Raw genomic sequence first — 14,081 nt, 5'->3', positions numbered from 1 at the left:
TAGTGGGTTTCTTGGCCATAACTTTGTCACCAAGGATTTTCCAGAGGTTCTCTATTGGGTTGAGATCAGGACTCTGGGCAGGCCATGTCATTATTTCAATGTTTCAATTCAGTTTTAAGGAACTGCTTTACCCATTTTGCTGTGTGACATGGAGCGTTGTCCTGCATGAACACTGTGGGCTGATTGGGTGATGAACGCATGGAAGGAACCATATGTTGTTGAAGAAGGTTCTGATAAACATTTGCATTCACTCTGCCATGTAACTGTATAAGAGGCCCAACTCCTGCTGCAGAAAACATTCCCCAAACCATGACACTTCCTCCTCCACTTTTCACTGACTTCTTTACACACTTTGGGTTCAGTCTTTCTCCAGTTTGTCGCCGAACAACATGTTTCCCATCGGACCCAAATAAATTAAACTTGCTTTCATCACTGAAGTGAACTTTGGACCAGTTCTCCTCTGTCCACACAACATGCTTAGTCTAGCCTTTTGATTCTTTCTGCTAATGAGAGGTTTGGTCACTGCAGAGTGGGCTTTCAGTCCAAATGCTCTTAAACGTCGAGACACTATATGACGAGACATTGCACTGGTGAGCAATTCCAGCTGCAGTGTGGAAACGATTGCCCATTGAGATCCTCCGCAGTATCCTGTCCTCTCTTGTATTTGTCTTCCGTGGACGACCAGCATTCTTTGAGGACTTGAATGAGTTTGTGATGTTGTAAAGATTCAATTTTCTTTAAATCACAGATTTGGAACGACCAACTTGTCTTGCTATGGCTGATAGGGTCATTCCTTTGGCCTTCATCTGGACAACCTGCTGCCGGAGGCTTTCAGTCACTTTAAAACGGCCCACCATCTTGCAGAGTCAGTGAAACTGGAAGTTAGGCTGCCAGTTAAATAGGGGTTGACAGATAATCAGGGAAATTAGCACCAGGTACCAGATTACCACCAATAACTGGGAGGTATCTGAAAGTGTTCTCTAATTTGGATCAGTGTGTTTTCTGCAAAATAATGTTTTTTAAATGCCTTAGTTAATTTGTGGAAAAGGTGTTCTGGTAGCATGGTATGGACAGGACAAAAACTCCTTCAACTGTTGAGCAGTGAAGATAACATTATTTCAGAACTGTTCAATTGTTTATAAATTGTTCCCTAATTTTGATCGCCAGTGTATATAGCCACAATATCAATCTAGAAAAATCTGATGTGATCAGTTGCCTGATGCTTTAGTCTTATAGTGAAGGTAATGTGTTTATAGTGAAGCATTTTATCTGAATGCTACAAGTGACACTTGTGAAACCATCAATCAAAGCTGAGAGGCTTTATGTACACATAGTGCCATTGTTTGTCTTTGCACAGAACAAAGAAACTGCACAGCAGCAAACATGCTTACACAAACACTTACAATAGCGAGACATACTCTCAATCCATAACCACAGTATACTGCAGCGTGGGCCTGTTGCTGTGCAAGCACTGATTGTGTAGCTAAATGGACCAAAGAGGCCAACTGAGAAAGTATGAGGCCAGAATCAATAGTTTCACAGCTCACCTTCACACCATGAGGCACTGATTATCTTAAATTATTAGCATGCACCAATTATCCGTGCTGCTTATTTTAGCATACAGGTCGACCAATTCTTATTATGGCACTGAGAGACAATGCAAAATAAATTCTAAATATAGCACCTAAGTATTGATTCCGGTGAAGAAAACTGCTACCTAAGCCAGATGCATTCTTAGCAACAGATGCTGACAGTGCATCGCGCTCTGGGCAGTTTGAAAACAAGTAGATGCTGGTTCGCTACACTCTAAGTCCAGCTAAGCAAAGTTCATCCAAGCAGTTTTGATGGATTGCGTGGTGCAAATTGAGACAGTAAGTCGGGGCAGGTCTAAATAAAACCTGACTCGCACAACGAGACTTTGAGGAGTGCCTCGGGGTAAAGAAAAAGACAGCTATTGATTTCACAATGTCCTGGATGAGAGGGCAAAATATAATTTCAAGCCTAAGTCTGCTTCTTCAGCCGAGTGATGAAAAGAGGAAGTAATAGAGGAGAAGAGCGATTGGGATGGAGAATGCAGGAGCTTGGAGAGCAACTTGTGTACAACACTTTAGAAACGATTCTCCAGGAGAGATTAATAACCTATTTTCTTGAACAGTGGTAATACTAGATGTATCTAGACATATCTCCAACTAACCAATATACCATGTGTTAGATTATTTCCCATTCTTGCTAAAGACCTTCCTTCAGAAAACACCTCAAATCCTACAAACTCCATGAGTATTGAAACAATTAAATGATTTCTCTGCTTATAGCTGATAACAATCCTAGCCATTATTAGCTAGCTAAGCAAGACTTGCATTAATGTATACCAGTCAGCCATAACACTGATTTCTTAGTTACAATGGTACCTGTCAGAGACTGGGTGTATTAGGAAGAAAGCTAGTTCAGTATGTCAGTCATTTCTTGAAGGTGATATGTCGGAAGCAGGAGAAATTGGCAAGAGTAAGGATGTAAGCATCTTTGACGAAGGCCAAATTGAGCATCTCAAAAAACGGCGGGCCATTCAGAGCGCACACACTTTAGTGGAGCAAAATATAGTCATTATAGTGTTATTTTCAAAAGTGACAGTTTCAGGAAGGTCAGGGAACAACATATTCTTGCGAATCAGCTGACATGTTCTGGAAGAGCTCTTCTTTACAAGTAACTGGTTTTTGGTGATGTGTGATGAAATGAACTAGAAGACGGGGCCATCATTTTGGTTTGACCTAAAGCCAAACATATATATAGTTGGTCCACATATATGTTGGTCCCCCTGGATCGGACCACACCGGACCAGCCTTCACTCCCTACGTGCATCAATGAGCCTCGACCGCTTATGACCCTGTCGCCGGTTCACCACTGTTCCTTGCTTGGAGCACTTTTGATAAATACTGACCACTGCAGACCAGGAACATCACACAAAAGCTGCAGTTTTGTAGATGTTCTGACCCAGTTGTCAAATTGTCACAATTTGGCCTTCGCCAAACTCACTCATATCCTTACGCTTGCCCATTTTTCCAGCTTCTAACACATCAATCTTTAGGACAAACTGACCACTTGCTGCCTAATAACTCCTACTCACTATCAGGTGCCATTTTGAACAGATAAATCAGTGTTATTTACTCATTGGTCATATTATAATGTTATAATCTCATAATGATATCCCTGATTGGTGCATACACACACATTATGTACACATGTTCATTTTAATGATTGAATACAATAAAAGATTTATAATAAGAACCAGCATTCACTGAAGATTATTACACTACACTGTTTAAAATTCTAAGAAAAATATTAGCTCTGTGAGTAACGAGCTTTAGCTGGGGTAAAACATAATCTTGTACGTTATATAAAAAAACACACTTTTTTTTTTTTTTTACTTTTGATGTAAACATGCATTCACTTGTTTAATATACTATAATTAGAGTAGTGCTGGTACTCTAATTACAGTGCATTACCTGTACATGCGTAAGCACACAAAGATCGCTAAAGAGATACTTAACATGTATTTTTTCAGATTATAGGCAAAAGTATTGGGACACCAGGCATAGGGTGTTTCTCTTTACTTGAATTAAGAGCCCCAAACATGTTCCAGCATGACAATGCCCCTTTCCACAACCCAAGCTCCATGAAGATATGGTTTACATGGGTTGGAGTGGAAGATCTTGAGTGGCATGCTTTGAATTGAAATGCTGACTGCACCCCAGGCCTCCTCACCTTATATCAGTACCTGACTTTATTAGCACCCTTGTGGCTGAATGAGCACAAATCTTCAAAACATTCCCAGATTATTTATGTTATTATTCATGGTACATTATTATTTTTAGGGTATTATAGCAGCAAAATGGCTACTAAATGTGGAATAGGATATTAAAAAACACACATCAGTTTAATGGTTGGCTGTACACAAACTTTTGTCCACATAGTATCTATTTTACAAGGTCTATTTTAATGGACAATATTCGGCCCATGTACTTGCCCTCCATTGCTTCCCACTGACTCTGCCTTTTTACATTATAATTGAGATCTAGACATGAAGGGGGAAGCCATGAAGTTCAGTGTTAGCCTTTTATGAAATGTTTTTCATTACGGCTACTTAAAATTAATGCCATGATGTCACTCTTCAACATCTATGAAACGATTAACCTCTGCAATTGCCCTTTATTTCTGAGCTGTCATGTTAGCCTGATATACATCAATTCACACTGCTCAGGCTCAAATTAATTCGATATTATAGCAATTATGATAGCGTTATATTATAGCGGCAGTTCACAAAACATATAATTCATCTCAGTATAAAACTGTGTAACATTTTAAATAGAAATAAAGAATAATGTATTTTTAATGTTATTATATTTTCATTGGAAATAACCCCTAAAACACATTATATGTGGTCACATAACATATAGGTTATTAAAAGCGAGGATATTATCTCAGTAATGGTAGTAAAAATCAGGAGACTGTAAGTGATGTTCTGCTTAAATCACGGTCTTATTACCTGTGCTTAAATAATAACATCATCCTACAATTTAGTTTTTATATGTAAGCTATATGTTCCATTAAAACGTTATCAGTATTCAAACAATGTATGTGTTTTGCTGATAATTTGACCGATATGGTTCTTTCATGATATCGGAACGATATTATTATAGATCCTACAATAGGCATAGCACTAGCAGCAAATTATTTTATGTAATTACTAATTTTAAGTAAACTGCATTGCATTGAGTCACAGAAACTTTTCATTCTAGAAAACAGCCTTGCCTCTTGAAAGAGTATGCCAAGATATTTACGCAAAAATAAACATGAAAGTGTAAATAGATTAGGGAGAGAAATGGATCTGATATCACCTACCAGTGGAGGATGCTGACCTGTTTTTCTCTTTTGATATAATTATCTTTGGTGTTTTATCTAAACCGTGGAAAAGTCAACACATTTGCGACACTTCCCTTGGCTTCACCATGCAGCGTGAAACTTCGTGCACTGCCGCACTTGGCTGAGCTTCGTCCCATTTTATAAATGAAGAGTCTGAAGTGGTAGAATGACTTTGGAATGAAACTCTTTCATCAGATAATTAGGGAAGGCAGAGTGCATCCAGATGTTTTATGGCATCTCTATTATCAGGGCAGTGAATGAGAGAGATGGGGGATGGGGGGGAAAGTTTGGATGAGTCACAAACAGAACATAACACAAAAGAGCGAATATAAGCAAGTGGATAGAAAGTGACAGAGAGTCTTAGAAGGCAAAGTGTCAATAGCTGCAGCTATATAGGGAAAAAAAAAAACAGCTTGAAACAGACTTTAAAAACACTATGCTCCCAAAATACCAGCATATGCTAACAGTTACTAACCTCAAAACATCTATTTGTCTGGACTGAATGCTGTCAGGGGAAATATTTTGTGACTAGACGAGCCAGGATTATTGATATATTGATCGGTTTGACAGTGAAGCCTTTTGTAAAGCAGAATTCTATGCAAACTTTCAGGTTGGACATCGATGTGCAACAAAGAGACAGAGAGAGTGAGCAGAGAGAGAGAGAGAGAGAGAGAGAGAGAGAGAGAGAGAGAGGGAGAGAGACAGACAGATAACTATATTTACTTTCAGGTTTTAATGTGATGGTAAAAAAAAGGTGAAAATCAAAGTTCAAAATCAAAGCAGCAACTTTACCAACTAGACCAATAGCAGGATTCCGAATGAGTTATTTTATATACAAAAAAAAGAATGCATTATTTATTTTTGTTTGTTTGTTTATTTAGATAACTATAGAAATTATTCCCAATAATCTTAAAAAAGGTCATTTGCAACTGTCAAACTCAATAAATGTTTATAATATAGAAATAATTAGTCAAATTATTGTCAAATTATTGTCAAAAAATCTGTCAATTATTATTATTATTATTATTATTATTATTATTATTATTATTATTATTACTATTATTATTATAATTGTTCTTGTTGTTGTTAGTTATGTTAATTTATACTTGGTTGTGTTCACAAGTAAAATGCTTTAATAAAACAGTAAAGTTGCTGTTTACTATGTTCATATCTATATATTGCTACTAAAATATTGCTAGAATGGAACGCTTCTCCTTCAGTTGCTGTTGCCGATAAATTAGAAATGCAATGCAGCCATGTGTTAAGCAGTTCAAATGGAGGAGGTTCCAGAAAAACTGTAAGTAAAAAGGCTGAGGGATAAAAGTGACTGAGGACGAGAGAGTTTGACAACTGCTTTGTGGAAAAGTGCATGTGTTAAATAAATAAAGGAAAACCTCTTGAAATACCCATTTGACATTGACTGCTATTGATTAACTCACTCAAACCACTAAAACAACACACAAATCCAGTGACTTTATCTCTCAGGTAACACTGCTGCAATAATAATAAAAAAAATTTGCTTAAAACAACCTGAAATGAGAAGTGATTTTTTTTTTTCCCTTGTTATTTCATACCCCTGGGCAGAATATGATTCATCTGTACTAACTGCATAAAAGCATCATCAACCTTTCCATTTAAGTCTAGAAACTTCTAAACAACCTCTAATATTTGGATATTGACAACATGCTATTGACACTTTTACAAGCATTGTGGGTAGGGGGTTAGGTGAGAGGAGAGATTCCTACTTTTCATAAGCCAACTCAATTCTGAGGTAATAAGTCCTGTTGTCTGTATTCTTCATTGAAACCCATTCCATTGTAGAATAGAAATACATCCGAAGCTCTGAACAGTCATCTTCTGTAGATCTAATCAGGAGAAATGATTATACCACACAAAGCAGAGGGAAGTTTCTGACTGCTGGTTAATAATATGGAATGACAGCTGTGCGGAGAAACAGGATCAGGCCAATAAAAATAACAATAACAATAAAAATAGAAGCCCAGGTACGAGCAAAAACAGGAACTAGTTTGTCAGCTGCCAATAACAGTGCCAAAATGTATGTAGAGAGATGAAGTCATTCTCAGAGGAATGTGGAGATGAATGAGTGTATAGAGCTCTGAAGGTATGTGACATTTCCTATGCCTTCTAGAACAAATGAGCTGTCAACATATACTGTACAACACACTGTCACACCGTACACATGCAATCACATACAGACAGGAAACAAGACACCAAAGTAATTATCGCTTAATGATTTTTAGAATTCTATTTCTTGTTATTTTTTTATTATTATTTATTTCACTGCAATTCATTATGGGTTTTTTTAATATTATTTTTTTAAATAGGTTTATTAAATTTTTTCAATGTAATTCATTTCTGTTTTAATGTATATGATAAGTCGTTAAAAAGCATTTTACTGCAAGGTGTCGTGTGTAGGGGTATGTAGATAACTAATCAAATTTTCATTTAAAAAAGGTATAACCCTACTGTATATCATTTTTGTTTCATTTTTTAACATACCCCTTCTAGCAGGTGGAACTCAATCCATATCAAGCAAATTATCCCAAGCAAAAAAGAGAAAAAGAGAAGGATTGCTGACCATATTGCGCATGCATTTTCACTGCATGCATTGCCAAGGAGACCACTGGCTCAAGGCTGTTATTTTACAAAGAGTAGACGAGGAGGCTTTGACTAAGGCTGTTTGTCTTCGATCAGAAACAAAAGGTGAGAAAATACTAAAAGGCTTTTGAAGTTCATTTGCTCAATTGTGAGCAGTTCCATCTCAGTGGATTCTGAGAAGTCATAAATGTCAAAATCACATCTGCGGCACTGGTGATATTTTAGAATTACACGCCTTTATTAAAAAAGAAGCCTTCTCTGCACTCGGCCCTGAAAGCAAATCAATTTTTCTGGATGTTTAAAGACAGCTCAGTGAATTTTCTCAGCTAAATGAACTTGCCTGAGACTTATACTCACAGTCATGCAATTAGGAGCAATCATTTTCCCTTTTCTTTCTTTCTTTTTTTTTTTTTACAATTATTTCCTCTTAGAAAATACCTCCCCTTTGACAACATCCTTTGCTCAGAGATTTCAAAATGTGTCAAGGATTATTACTCCTACACATGAACTCTGAGTCAAACAGCTAACACATTTTTGCCGTGCCCTCATGCTGTGCGCTCTCTGGTTCAAATTGTGATTTGGAAAAATTATTTATGCCGTTTTATTAAGACGAACCACTAAGGGCCGATTTCGCTAAACAAATCAAGTGTTATCTCTGGTGTTTGTGCACTGGTGATTTTTTAGACCTGGCTGTGTGGTACATACGAGTTTTGTACAATATAATATGGTTGTTACTCAAGCAAGAATTTTGTTAAGGTATAGGGCTCTCTGGACTGGTCTGTGTCTAATTCAACGGCTGTAATTTATTGCTAAACAAATATGAAACTCCCAGTCTTTGGGTGATATTTAGTCCTAATTCAATAAAAATGCACTCCAAATAATAAAATAACTCCAGATAAGTCTGATAAGTCAGCAGCAGTTTACTAGACTAAAGTCAAGCCCAGACCATGATGCCACCATGCTTTATTGTAGGAACAGTGTTCTCAGGCTGTTTTTTTATAGTTATATGGTTCAGTTTTGGTATCAACAGACAAGAAAAGCTTTTCCCACATGTTTGTCGCCAATGAGCCTTTTAGCAAACTTATACGGCCTTTTGTTCTGGACACTCTTCAATAAAACCCTGCTTAGTGGCGAATCTGGGCTATGGTTGTCCTCTGAATACCTTCTCTTTTTTAATCTTTAGATTTATCCTGTCCCCAAGAGTTCCTTCAGAAAATGTGCACATATTCTCTGGGTTTGCACTGTCTGAAGCACTCTTCTTGTTTTTCGTGAACAGTGATATATCACCAATAAATATCTGGGCAACACTGATTCCAGCATAATGCCTATTAAACAGCATAGTTCTGCAATGAAAGCAGAGGTAATTTGTTCATTTGCAAGCATGGCTCTTTTTTTTATTTTTATTTTTTTTTACTGTTGGTGTTTTTCTTTCTTTTACCCATTAGAAAATGACAACTAGATTAGTTAAAACAACATTAACTATACCTAATAAAAAGTTCATAAAAAAAATCATTAAAAAAATCACCTCCTAAAATTCACCTAATAAAAACCATTAAATGGTCTGATTAGTTTTAGTGCTACCTGCATGAACATCTCTGTTGCCTCCTGCACTGGAAAATTTTTAACCGTTGTAATACACTGTGTTTAGCCACTTTTGTGTGAAAATCCAGGGATTTCCAGGGGTTTAATGATGGTTGTGGTGAAATTCCATTAAAATTACACACGCACTGATTGATTTTTTTTATTTTTATTTATTTTTTACTGAATATCATGTATATTCATTTCTCATAGTCTAAAGATAATTAAACTAGCAAGTATTCATATGTATGCATGTGTATATGTATATTCACTTCATGGACAAATGTTTATGGACACAAGATGTGTTTTTTGAACATCCCATTCTGCATTTAGTCCCCATTTAATGTTATAATAACCTCCACTCTTCTGGCAAGGTGTTCCACAAAATTTTGGAATGTGCTTGTGAAGATTTTTCACTAATTGGAGTCATCATAGATCCTCAGACACAGTTCCTGTCAACATCTGGTGCATTTTCATAGGCTAATTGCCCATATGAGCAGTGAGCTTTGGCTTTTATGAATGTATGTATGTATGTATGTATGTATGTATGTATGTATGTATGTATGCATGTGTGTATGTATGTATGTATGTAAATGTATATTATATTTCATTTAATTTATATTATATTTTCCCCTCCTGCTAACTCTTGAATGTTGACTTACCCTGTCATGACCTTACCTCTCTAGCCTTCTCAGTCTGCTTTCTCTCATCTCGCAGCTATTGTGTGCCTAATTAAAGGTCCTGCTGTGACCCCATGTGTGGTGAAAGGGAGAAGACAAGAGAGCTGAGAGAAAGGATGTAAGGAGTTCACATCTACATATTTGCCGACCCATATAATTACTGTGTGTGTATTTATTCTATGTGCACGAGTGTATGCATTATTGAAAGTTAGTAAATTAACAATATCCCCTTGGGTCTTCCTGGTATCCACCAGGAAGTGAGAAAGAAAGACATTCCCAGAAATTAGGATGCACATTTCCTCTTTGTTTCTATATTTACACAACATTTACTTAATTTAAACAAGTAAACCTTTGTGGATTTTTAAATTCTATATGAATAATGCCTAAATGTCTTTTATAGCTTACTGTATTTAAGGCATACCAATATCACAGATTTAATATTCCTGACCATACTTAGAAGTTAAGCTTTTATAAATAAAGATAGTCCCTAAGTTACGATGGTTTAACTTAAGATTTTTCTATCTTACAATGACGATAGCGATACATCAAAATTGTAACAATATTGTCATTTTTGCGTAGCAGAAGTGAGATGCCTTTATCTTTCTAACGATTGACAGAGTTCAGTTGTCTCGGTGTTAGAACGTGTGTTTTTGTTCCCCTGAGTTTTTGTTGTTTCGAAGTCCAATTTTAGCTCTTGTCTCTCTCCTTTTCATCCGCATCGTTGGACACTGAAACAGAGCGTATCCAGCTCCATCCACCACTCGCGAATCGGCTCTTAACCACGCTTACTGCTACATACATACAGTATATACTGTAAAGTTTGAACATTATGGAACTGAAAATTGCTCTGTTTTGCCAAACTATGTACTATAAATGTGTTAAATTTTTAACAAATTACAGTATACTATCCCATACTGATCACGATATATTTGGAATGAAGAGAAAAAACTTTAATCTGAGTCAAACCCAAAGAGTACTTGGGAAAGTGGAACTATAACCTATTTTGAGTTTGTAGTTATCTATTGTAACGTGCAGCTGCTCAGAAGCTGAGTATGCTTTCGGGAAAAAAGTGGCAGAAGTGCACATAACAGTTTAAAGCCATTTCTAAAAAATACAGAATTCAGTGATTGAAATGGAGGCATATCTGCCAGTAAAGGTATTTCATGTTCAGGCAAGTAGTAGCTCAGACTCTCACACTATCATGTACAGAGAGGTTTGATCTCTGGTCGGCCAAACGTACAAATCATTGGGAAAAGACTACATTTTCCTAGTTGGCAGGGCCGATATTCTGTCCTTTCTGAGTCTCTCTGCTCATCATACAACTTCCCACTGAAACAACCTTGCAATCTGAACTCATTTACTAATCAGCCTCTCTTCCTGACATCGTCGCCTCAATCACTCACAGTGCTGATGTGCACATCTGGGTATCTCTCTTGTGTTTTAAATTCTGTCTCAGGTTTCAGAATTTCTACTGTATTGGTGCATCCGTTAGAGTTTTGCATAGCTTTCAGTTTAGCTTAGTATAAAACACAGAAATCTCAACCAGCAAAGATTTATAAAACAAGCTCAACAAGTTGAATATTCAAAGCTACGATTAATGTAACACACAGGCAATAATGCAGTCTTTCACACAGATCCGAAATACAATGCCTAAGTATTCTCCCTGCCTATTCAAAACTTGAGTCATACATTCATCCAAGTCATCTACTTGCAGTTAGTCTTCTGGGATATATCTAGAACAGCTATGTACACGAGGACCCTAATATTCTTGCCTATTCTTTTCATGAAAAAAAAGCCCAATCTCTGGCAGATCGGTTGGGGATCATTTTGTTTATTAGACTGGGCTTTGAATTGCCACTATAATGCTTTGGCAGTAACCATAAGTAACCTTATTGTGCGATTAGAAAGTGAACCTCGACACTAATCTCAAGTGTCTTGTGAGCTGAATCTAGATTTCCTCTTGGATTTACATGTATTTTGCTTCATACATTTTGCACTTTCCTGTTCCATCTGATTAAACAAAATAATCTGATGATGCCAAAACCAAAGACAACAATTGTCTTTTCAGCATGTTTACTGAGAAAGTCATGATTTATTGTTTTTAAATCACGACTTTCTTCTTCCCACTTCATAAAGCCCAGGTTTGTGGATTGTCTGCACTATGGTTGTCCTGGTATCCTATAGCTGTTAACAGCTTCGCTCTTCTGAACTACGGGATCCCTTCAGCTTCAGAGAGCTCTTTGAAATCTTGATTGCTTCTCTGAATAATGCCCTCCTTACCCAGTCTGTGACATTTGTTGGATGGCCTCCTCTAGGCAAAGTCACAGTTGCACCATATTCTTTTCATTTTTTAATCGTGATGCTCTGTTGGATGCTCAAAAATAATGCTCAAACTCTTCCAGAACTTTGACACAGTATACATATGTAATTTACTGTATAATCTGTGGCATGCTAGTGTTCTGTTTAATACCAGAATTGTATGGGTATTGACTTGCTATTACAAACAATAAAGATAATGACCATCGGATTGATGTCAGTTGTCTTTATCTCCTGTCTACACTGGGGATTGTTATCTCACTGTCATACTGTCAGTCAATTCTTGGATGGATCTTCAGTAAAAACAATATCCTTATCATGATGGATTTGGAATCTGAGCTAGTACTGGCAGGCGCAAAACAGAAATACATACACACATTCATAGTTTTCTCCAATTGTGTTGCCAAATGTCCAAATGCCATGTTTTTTCGTGTGTGTGGCAGGGAATCTGAAATCCTGAAGGAAATCCCCACCACAGCAACAGCTAAAACTCTAGATATACAGCCAACATATTTGTCCAGGGACCCCAGAGCTGTGAGTTGGCAAAGGTACCCACACCAAAATAAACATCAGATTAACATCCAAATGAAGCAATAAATCGATTGGGGTGATTTTTACTGCATGTACGTAATGAAGGCATTTATGTGACTTATATTCTTATATATTTTAGTGTTTAGTCATGATGGTCCAGCTTCATTGGAACTCAGCAAACTGACAGTTTTCAGTACAATGCCTGAGCACATGGCTTACACAAACTGCTTCAAGCTTTAATAAAAAAAGAAAAATCTAATTTAATTATGCCCTATATGTTAGAATAGGCTTACTAAGTTTGTTCTAGCACAATGGCTTTGTCACATGTGGGTGCACAATGAAATCATGTAGCTCCTCCATCTATGACATAGTCAAAAATGTAATTTCACATATAAACCTTTGTCGACGTGGAAAATCATGGCTTTCACACAAGAGTAAAAACGCTGATGGAAAAAAAGAATGCAAAGTTATCAGTTTTCAGGTCTGGATAAAAAGGAAATAGGGCAGCTTGAGGCAGCTGAAGGAGTTCAACATGACAACCTGAAACCGAGATTTGAATAAGCTAACCCTAACCCTGACTTATTATTTCTGTAAGTGACACAGTAGATAAGAATGACAATTTACTCAGGGGGTAATCGGTATACCTTGGCGTACCTCTCATGTGTCACCAAGTTAGGAAATGTTGTAATTAGCACACATAAAACAGTGCTGCAGTATTCTCTAATCTGACCCGTCAGAAGGGGTTCTACAACAGCAGCTCTGATGAGAGAGCTAGATGCAAGGTCTATGTTAATTCAGGGTTTAGTTAATTAATATGGATAAAAAAAAAGAACCTTATGAAATTTTTGATATGGTGACATTTGTGGTGAAAAGACTTTTGAAAGCAGTCTCTACTATCAATGCTTTACAGCAGTTAGGTGGTAGTTTTAAAGGCATTAGACTGTTTACACACTTCTGTTTATATCCAGCCAAATGTTTACATGTACAGAATTAATTTTTTTATTTCTATATGGTTCTTTTTGCACAACCTTCTGTACTGCACTGGTTGGTGTTACTGTGTTACTGTTTTTCCTTGTCTCATGTTGTCTCTTGTCTTTTTTCCTCCCATTTTTGCACTAAATGTTGCACATGTGCACTTTGTGTTGTTAGTTTAGAGATCTGTGTAGGTCTGTGTTCCTTGTGTTCCTTTTGTTAATTTATGTTGTTTGCTGTAGCACCTTGGTCCTGGGGAAACGTTGATTTTTTTGTTTCACTGTGTACTGCACTGTATATGGTTGAGATGACAATATAGCCTACTTGACTTGACTTGACTTGACTTGACTTGACTCTAAATAAAAAAAAAGCAAGGCCCTTAACCCCATAGCTGCTCAGTTGTATAAATGAGAGTAATACAGTATAAGTCGCTCTGGATAGGGGCTTCTGCCGAATGCTTTTAAATAT

General features: G+C 36.9%; 1 protein-coding gene across 3 annotated transcripts in view; it reads right to left on the bottom strand.

Moving 5' to 3' along the window:
• The window catches only part of csmd2 (CUB and Sushi multiple domains 2), a 359,814-nt gene that overhangs the window by 214,556 nt on the left and 131,177 nt on the right, over positions 1-14,081 (bottom strand). The window lies entirely within an intron of this gene.

This window comes from Silurus meridionalis, chromosome 22 (genome assembly GCF_014805685.1).
Source record: "Silurus meridionalis isolate SWU-2019-XX chromosome 22, ASM1480568v1, whole genome shotgun sequence".
Lineage (NCBI taxonomy): Eukaryota > Metazoa > Chordata > Actinopteri > Siluriformes > Siluridae > Silurus > Silurus meridionalis.
Note: the sequence above shows the minus strand (reverse complement) of the source record. Positions and strands in the feature narration are given on the sequence as shown.